Source organism: Echinops telfairi, unplaced genomic scaffold, assembly GCF_000313985.2.
Source record: "Echinops telfairi isolate 266 unplaced genomic scaffold, ASM31398v2 ScPeMD7_443;HRSCAF=831, whole genome shotgun sequence".
Taxonomy (NCBI): Eukaryota; Metazoa; Chordata; class Mammalia; order Afrosoricida; family Tenrecidae; genus Echinops; species Echinops telfairi.
In genome coordinates, this window is record NW_022104341.1 from 35258200 (window position 1) to 35265603 (window position 7404).

Below are 7404 nucleotides of genomic sequence, written 5' to 3' on the forward strand. Positions count from 1 at the left end.
TTTATGGTTGGGGGGTACCACCACATAAGGAACTATTAAAGGATCACAGTAACAAAGGGAAAAGACAAACCAAAATCCTGGATGGATGATTTAAACAAACGCCTAATTTAATTCTAGTTGGAAGAACGGCTAATCATGCCTGGTTAATTTCATAATTGTAGAAACCAACATGCGTATTAAAAGAATGTGTCAGCTCTCAAAACTGTTGCCATAAAATATCTTTAAGCCTTAAACCGAGACTACCCCCTGAGGTCTTCTTAAAACCTAACAATAGTTTGGCTGAACCAGTTTGGGAAAAAAAAGTCTCTCTTGAATATTATGCTCTTTTAAGAACTAGCTGTATAGGATCAAATTGACAACCCCAACTCTAAAGATTAAATAGGATGCTTAGGGGTCAGTGAGTTTACATTAATGGGGGAGAAACAACCCAGAAAAAGACGTGAGAATGGTTGTACAACGTGGAAATATGATCAGCCTCACTGAAATTTTCATGTACACATTGTTGAATTGGTATGTAGTTCCGTATACACTCGAATTCTCAGTATCATCAACAAATTAAAGTATTTTTAATTTTAAAGAGTATGTTAGACTTCCTTTTTCTACCTTTTCATTTTGAAATCATTTGAGATTTAAGGTTGCAAAAATAATACAGCAACCCAATACTCCTTATTTCATTTCCCTTTTGTTAAATCGTTACATAGATGTAGCGTAATGATCAAGAATAGGAATGAGCAGCGTTGACTATACAATAGATCTATGACTGTCACCCTTTTTGATGTCCAGGTGGTGTTTTGGTCTGCATTGGGTTGCTATGAGTTGGACCTGACTCGAAGATACCTAACAAAAATAACAATTGAATGTCCCCCATTTTTGACGTCCTTTTCCTGTTTCAGGGTCCGCCTCAGGAACCCACATTGCATTTGTCATGACTTCTTCTCTCCTCTGGTCTGTACCAGCCCCTGAGTCTTTCATGACATTGGCACTTTTGAAGAAGAACACTGGTCAGTTATTTTGTAGGATGCTCCTCAAATGAGTTTGTCGTGTTTTCTCATGACTGGAATCAGGTTATAGATTTCTGGCACACACAAAAAACCCGCAAAACTGACAAGGGGTTCAAGATACTCCTATGAGTTTTCATTGGTGATGTTTACACTCATCACTTGGTTAAGGTGGTGTCTGCTGAGTCGCTCCACTGCTAACAAAAAGGTCAGCAGTTTGAAGCCACCAGCCACTCCGTGGGGGAAAGATGAGGCTTTTTAGTTCCATAGTTACAGCTCCCCTACCACTATCATGATCCCAATTCTGCCTTACAAATCTAGCTAGACCAGAGGATGTACACTGGTACAGATAGGAACTGGAAACACAGGGAATCCTGGACAGATGATCCCTCAGGACCAGTGGTGAGAGTGGTGATACCGGGAGTGTGGAGGGATGGTGGGGTAGAAAGGGGGAACCGATTACAAGGATCTACATATAACCTCCTCCCTGGGGGATGGACAGCAGAAAAGTGGATGAAGAGAGACGTCAGACAGTGTAAGATATGACAAAATAATAATTTATAAATTATTAAGGGCTCATGAGGGAGGGGGAAGCGGGGAGGGAGTGGGGAAAATGAGGAGCTGATGCCAGAGGCCTACGTGGAGAGCGAATGTTTTGAGAATGATGAGGGTAACAAATGTACAAATGTGCTTTATACAATTGATGCATGTATGGATTATGATAAGAGTTGTATGAGCCCCCAATAAAATGATTTAAATAACTAACTAAATAACTTTATTTAAAAAAGAGTTCCCGTCTCGGAAACCCTAAAGAGGCAGTTCTACCCTATTCTACCAGGTGGCTATGAGTCAGATTGACTCAATGGCAGGGAGTGTGGAGGAAGGTTTAAGTAGCTGGGTGAACTACTTATTAAGTTTTAATCCATCATTTTACATGGTGCATGTTTGATTTCCTGGTGTCCAAGTAGCGCCATGCCTGGCATGAGTCAGTCATAACACCCTGATCCTAGACTGCCTAAGGGGCATTTGTATGAATGGTGTAAGTATTCAAGTGATGTAGATGCCTAGGTCACAAAGAGGTATAACCACCAAACATCCTGAGTCAGCCCTGGTTGGATCCTGATTCAAACAAACCAATTATAAAAGGACATTCATGAGATAATCCCCCAAATTTTAAATAGATCGGGTACTGGATGATATTTAAAACTGGATGGCTTTGTTAGGTGTGGGAATAGCTTTGTGATTATTTTTCATAATGTTTCTCATAGAAATATACACTGAAGTATTTATAAGTAAAGTGATAAGGTGGTAAGGATTTTTTTCAAAATACTTCAATTAAAAAACAATCCAAATGTAAGGGAAGCTAATGACAGTGCAGCAAATGCTGGTCACCATCAAGGTGCATTGGTTCCCCCAGGGGCCCCTGGGTGGCACAGCTCTTAATGCACTCAGCTGCTAACTCAAAGGTTGGAAGTTTGACTCCACGCAACAGCGCCTAAGAAGGAAAGCCTGGTAATCAACTTCCAAAAAAACAATTCAGCCCTTGCAAAGCCATTGAAGCCCAGTTCTACTCTGACACACATGGGCGATTCTCAACTTGTGGATTGCGACCCCTTTGGGGGTTGAGCGCCCCTTTCACAGGGTCGCCCGATTCATAACAGTAGCAAAATTACAGTTATGAAGTAACAATGAAAATAATTTTATGGTTGGGGGGTACCACCACATAAGGAACTGTATTAAAGGGTCACAGCATTAGGAAGGTTGAGAACCACTGCATTATAGTGTTCTAATTCTGTGTGCTTTCTTAAATTTTTTATTCCCATAATGAAAAATAAAAAGAAATAAAGCAAGATTCCCAGTTATCTCGATTTCTTCCTAGCACACCCCACTCCCACAGTACATATACTGTGATGATGTTCTTCATTCTGGTCCTTTCCCTTACTACATCAAAAACAAGAGCTTAGTCTGCTGAGTGGGTGCTGTCCCGGGGCTTCTAACTGGCACGTCCCCCCTTTCCGTGATTTTTCTCTCTGGGCAGGTTCCTTCTCAGCAGGTCCCTCACAGCATTGCTGGAAACTCAGTCAGCCATTGCGCGGGTTCACATCATTTGGTTCAGGGTATTTCAAAGTATGGCATCATCATTCATGTGCCTGCCCCTTTCTCACTACCTAATTCACCCCTTTGGTCAGTATGCATTTCATTTTCCTGTTACTAACGTCTTTCATTAATCCTCATGTTTGCCTAATTCCTGCTGGATACTTCAGAAGCCATTTGACCTGAGTTGAATCGAACCAGCCTCTTTGAGGCTCAAGTTCCACACGTATAAAGTAAGGATGGTTTATGCTTGCCACATAGGTCTTTAAGAGGATGTTGAAGGCTAGTATGCATGTTCCCAGCAGAACGCTTTGGCTGGGCTCAGTTCATGGAACTCTGCTTCCACCACAGTCAAGCCTGCCCCAGAAAGTCCCTGAATGGAGTCACGTTGGAAATATCTAGCTCTGGTGTGCAGTCACAGAAAAGGGAAGATGGCCCACGAGCCAGCACAGCAAGACTTTCAGGGCCCAGAATCTGGACATGGCCTCCCAGTATGGCTAAGTTTGCCGTGACTCTCACCCTGGAGCATGCTACGTAGCCTTGCTGAGGTCACATTTGGGCAGTCTGGTTTCCTGAGTGGCAGGGGTGTTGCCTCACTTGGTAGCATAAGTTGTTTTTGGAATCTGATATGGTTAGAGATATGGAGGGCAATGCTATCACAGTGCTATACTCTAGCCTGACAGCTCTCTCTGCGGCCATCACATATGAGTGTGCATTACACAGCCATGCACAACTCCACATAGACTCCCAGGCTTCTCAGCCCATGGTCGGGTCTACTTCAGGTCCTGCCTCCCTTGTCTCCTCCATTCCTTTCTATTATCCTTTCTTCTCTCCCTCCCTCCCTTCCTTTCTCCTTGTTTCCATTTCTTTCTTCCTTTCATACATATTCATGGAGACCATAGGTTCAATTAGATATATCTGAAAGCGCGGAGGCACTTGAAGCACCACGAGAGAGGAGAAGAAGCCAGTTCCTCACCAGCAAGGTCTATGGCCATCAAGCAGCGATCAGGCATGCCTTCACCCTGCGTCCTTCTTCATCCTATTCGGACGCCAACTTTTCCTCCCACCTCACTCTCCTGTTCTGCTGCGTTCATTCATCTGCTGCAGGGGCCACACAGAACTCGCAGACAGTACTCACAATTCAGGTGGTTTATTCGGGAAGTGAGCAAGTTACCATGGCCAGGATTCATACACAGTAAGGACACAGCAACAGCTCTCCTCGGGCAGCAGCCAAGTCTCTCTCCAGTCCTCAGCCTCTCAGTCACATGGTCCCTTGGCCTCTGCCTCCATGGGCCAGGAATCCAGCCTGCTGCGATCCCTCACAATCTCCTAGTCTCAGAGCTGCTTCCCTCTTCTAGCCAACGGCATCCTTGCCTTGGCCTTTGATCTCAGTCTGGCACCTTTGCTCCATCCCATGGTCTCTGTGCTGCAGACTCCAGTGCCTCTGGTCTAGGCCTCTGCCACTTCACATGAAGAGCAAACGTGTGATCACGAGGTGCCAAAGGGATCAGTTATCAAGCATCAAAGAAAAAACAGCATACCATTGTGTGTTCAGCTCCCCGATACAATTGCTGAATTCAAATGGGTGCATAAGCAAATGTGGTGAAGAAAGCTGATGGAGCCCAGCTATCAAAAGATACAGTGTCTGGGGTCTTAAAGGCTTGAAGGTAAACAAGAGGCCATCTAGCTCAGAAGCAATAAAGCCCACATGGAATAAGCACACCAGCCTCTGTGATCAAGAGGTGTAGAAAGGATCAGGTATCAGGCATCAAAAAACAAAAAAATCATATCATTATGAATGAGGGGGAGTGAAGATTGGGGACCCAAAGCTCATCTGTAGGCAACTGGACATCCCCTTACAGAAGGGTCACGGGGAGGAGACAAGACAGTCAGGGTGCAATGTAGCAACGATGAAACATACAACTTTCCTCTAGTTCCTAAATGCTTCCTCTCCCCCTCCCCCCCACTATCATGATCCCAATTCTACCTTACAAATCCGGCTAGACCAGAGGATGTACACTGGTACAGATAGGAACTGGAAACACAGGGAATACAGGGCAGATGATCCCTTCAGGACCAGTGGTGTGAGTGGCGATACCAGGAGGGTGGGGTAGAAAGGGGGAACCAATTACAAGGATTACAAGCATCTACATATAACCTCTTCCCTGGGGGACGGACAGTAGAAAAGTGGGTGAAGGGAGACGTCAGACAGTGAAAGATATGACAAAATAATAATTTATAAATTATCAAGGGTTCGTGAAGGAGAGGGGAGTGGGAAGGGAGGGGGAATAAATGAGGAGCTGATGCCAGGGGCTTAAGTGGAGAGCAAATGATGAGGGCAACCAATGTACAAATGTGCTTGACACAATGGACGTATGTATGGATTGTGATAAGAGTTGTAAGAGCCCCCAATAAAATGATTTTTTTAATGAGTACAAGAGATTAAAAAAATAGAAGAAGAAAAAGAAAAGCTCAAACGTGGTGCATTGGTAACTCTTCTTTGGTAGTCCTGGGATTTCTCTCTGTGCTTGCTTCTGAGATAGCTCATTCTGACAGCCAGGAGAGTGGCAAATAAAACTGTATTAGTGTTGCACACGCTTCATTTGCATGGCCCCACCCAGTTGTTTTGTGGGGGTTTGAAAGACATGGATAGAAGAGCCATATTAAGAATCTTCACTTCACCACTAGATTGCCCCTCAACGTAAAGAAAACCCAAATCCCCACAGCTGGACCAGTAGAAAACATCGTGACAAGTGGAGAAAAGACTAAAGTTGTTAGGGCTTTCATTTCGCTTGGGTCCACACTCAGTGTTCACGAAGCAGCAGTCGAGCAATCAAATGCATATTGCATTGGGCAAAGCAGCTATACAAGAGCTCTTTAAAGTGTTGAAGAACAGGGATGTCGCCTTGAGGACTGAAGAATTGGTGCATTTGCGTTATGGTGCTAGCAACAAATGTTAAAAGTACCCATAGACGGCCTGAAGAACAAACAAATTGTTCGTGGGAAAATGCTTCTTAGAAACGAGATCAGTGAGACTTTCTCACACACACTTTGGACATGTTGTCAGGGAGACCAAGCCCTGGGAAAGGACATCATGCCTGATAAAGCAGCGGGTCGGCAAAAAAGAGGAAGCCTTTGACAAGGTGAACTGACACAGGGGCTGCACCTGTGGTTCAAACATAAGCGCAATCGTGAGGATAGGGAGGTGTTTCCTTCTGCTGTCTACATCGAGTCGCTCTGAGTCTGAACCAACTCATGGCATCTCACAACAACAATCCTTTGCTTACTGTAGAACTTTGGCTATGTTACAGTGTCATATAGAATATGGTTTTGTTTGTTTGTTTGGATTCTGATTTCTGTGTACATGTTCACCTATAAGGGAATTAGTGATATTTTGAAGGCCTCTTAGCATGGCAAACATTTGGGGCATAATTCTCCTGAGAGACGATTCTCACCCTGGAGTATGCCACGCAGCTCAGGTAAGAATTGGCTCAACTTCAAACTAACACCTGGCCTTCAAAGTGTCTCTCCTTGGGAATTCTGAGTTGGGGTTCCTGTCAGAAACCAGTGTGTTTTCTTTGTCCTAAATCTGTCCTTCCTCACTCTAGATCGGCAGGTGTAAGGGTCTTAGAAATCTCAGTCTCAGCAACTCTGGAGGGTGACCCTTGGAGTGCCCCCAGGGGCCTCAGTCATGGTATTCTGCTTCCCAGCCTGAGTTCGAAACCTATTGAGAAATAAGACCCAAAAGTCAAGCAGGTAGAGCCCCTCGATGACCAGTAAAGATTGGATTGGAGAACGTATCTAGTATCCATCGATGAAACAGAACCACGGGCTTAGACAAACTATTGACCCCTGGCACAAAGCCTGAAATAGGGCAAGCTTTCTCCTTAGGCAAAGTCGGCCTGGCAGAGCTGAGTATGCTCTCAGCAGAAGAGCCTACCCGCAGGAAGAGGGGAAAAGGAGGCCCTGAGCAAAGCCCCAGTTGTTCTTTCAGTCCTGCAGGCGGAGAAGCACTCGCCCAGGATCTACTCCTAGCCACGAGTCACACGCTCTCGGTCCTCATCCCTGAATGCTTTCTTGGGATAAATGTTTACAGTGACCACTTCCTTCAAAAGAGACACCTGGTCACCCATGATTTATTCTATTATGAACGAATAATTAAAATGCCCTTTCTTTGTCCTTTCTAGTGTCCGCCACTGTATTAGTCTGGGTACTTTAGAGAAACAAATCCACAGAAACTCATGTGTAAGACAGAATTTTATATAAAGGGTAAGTGCACATCAAGAAAACATCCCAACCCAGTGCTGCCCAA

The 7404-nt window shown here is 44.6% G+C and overlaps 1 pseudogene; it reads left to right on the top strand.

Annotated features, from left to right (window-relative positions):
• The first annotated feature begins 445 nt into the window (after positions 1-445).
• The window catches only part of LOC101642523, a 20102-nt pseudogene continuing 13143 nt past the window's right edge, over positions 446-7404 (top strand).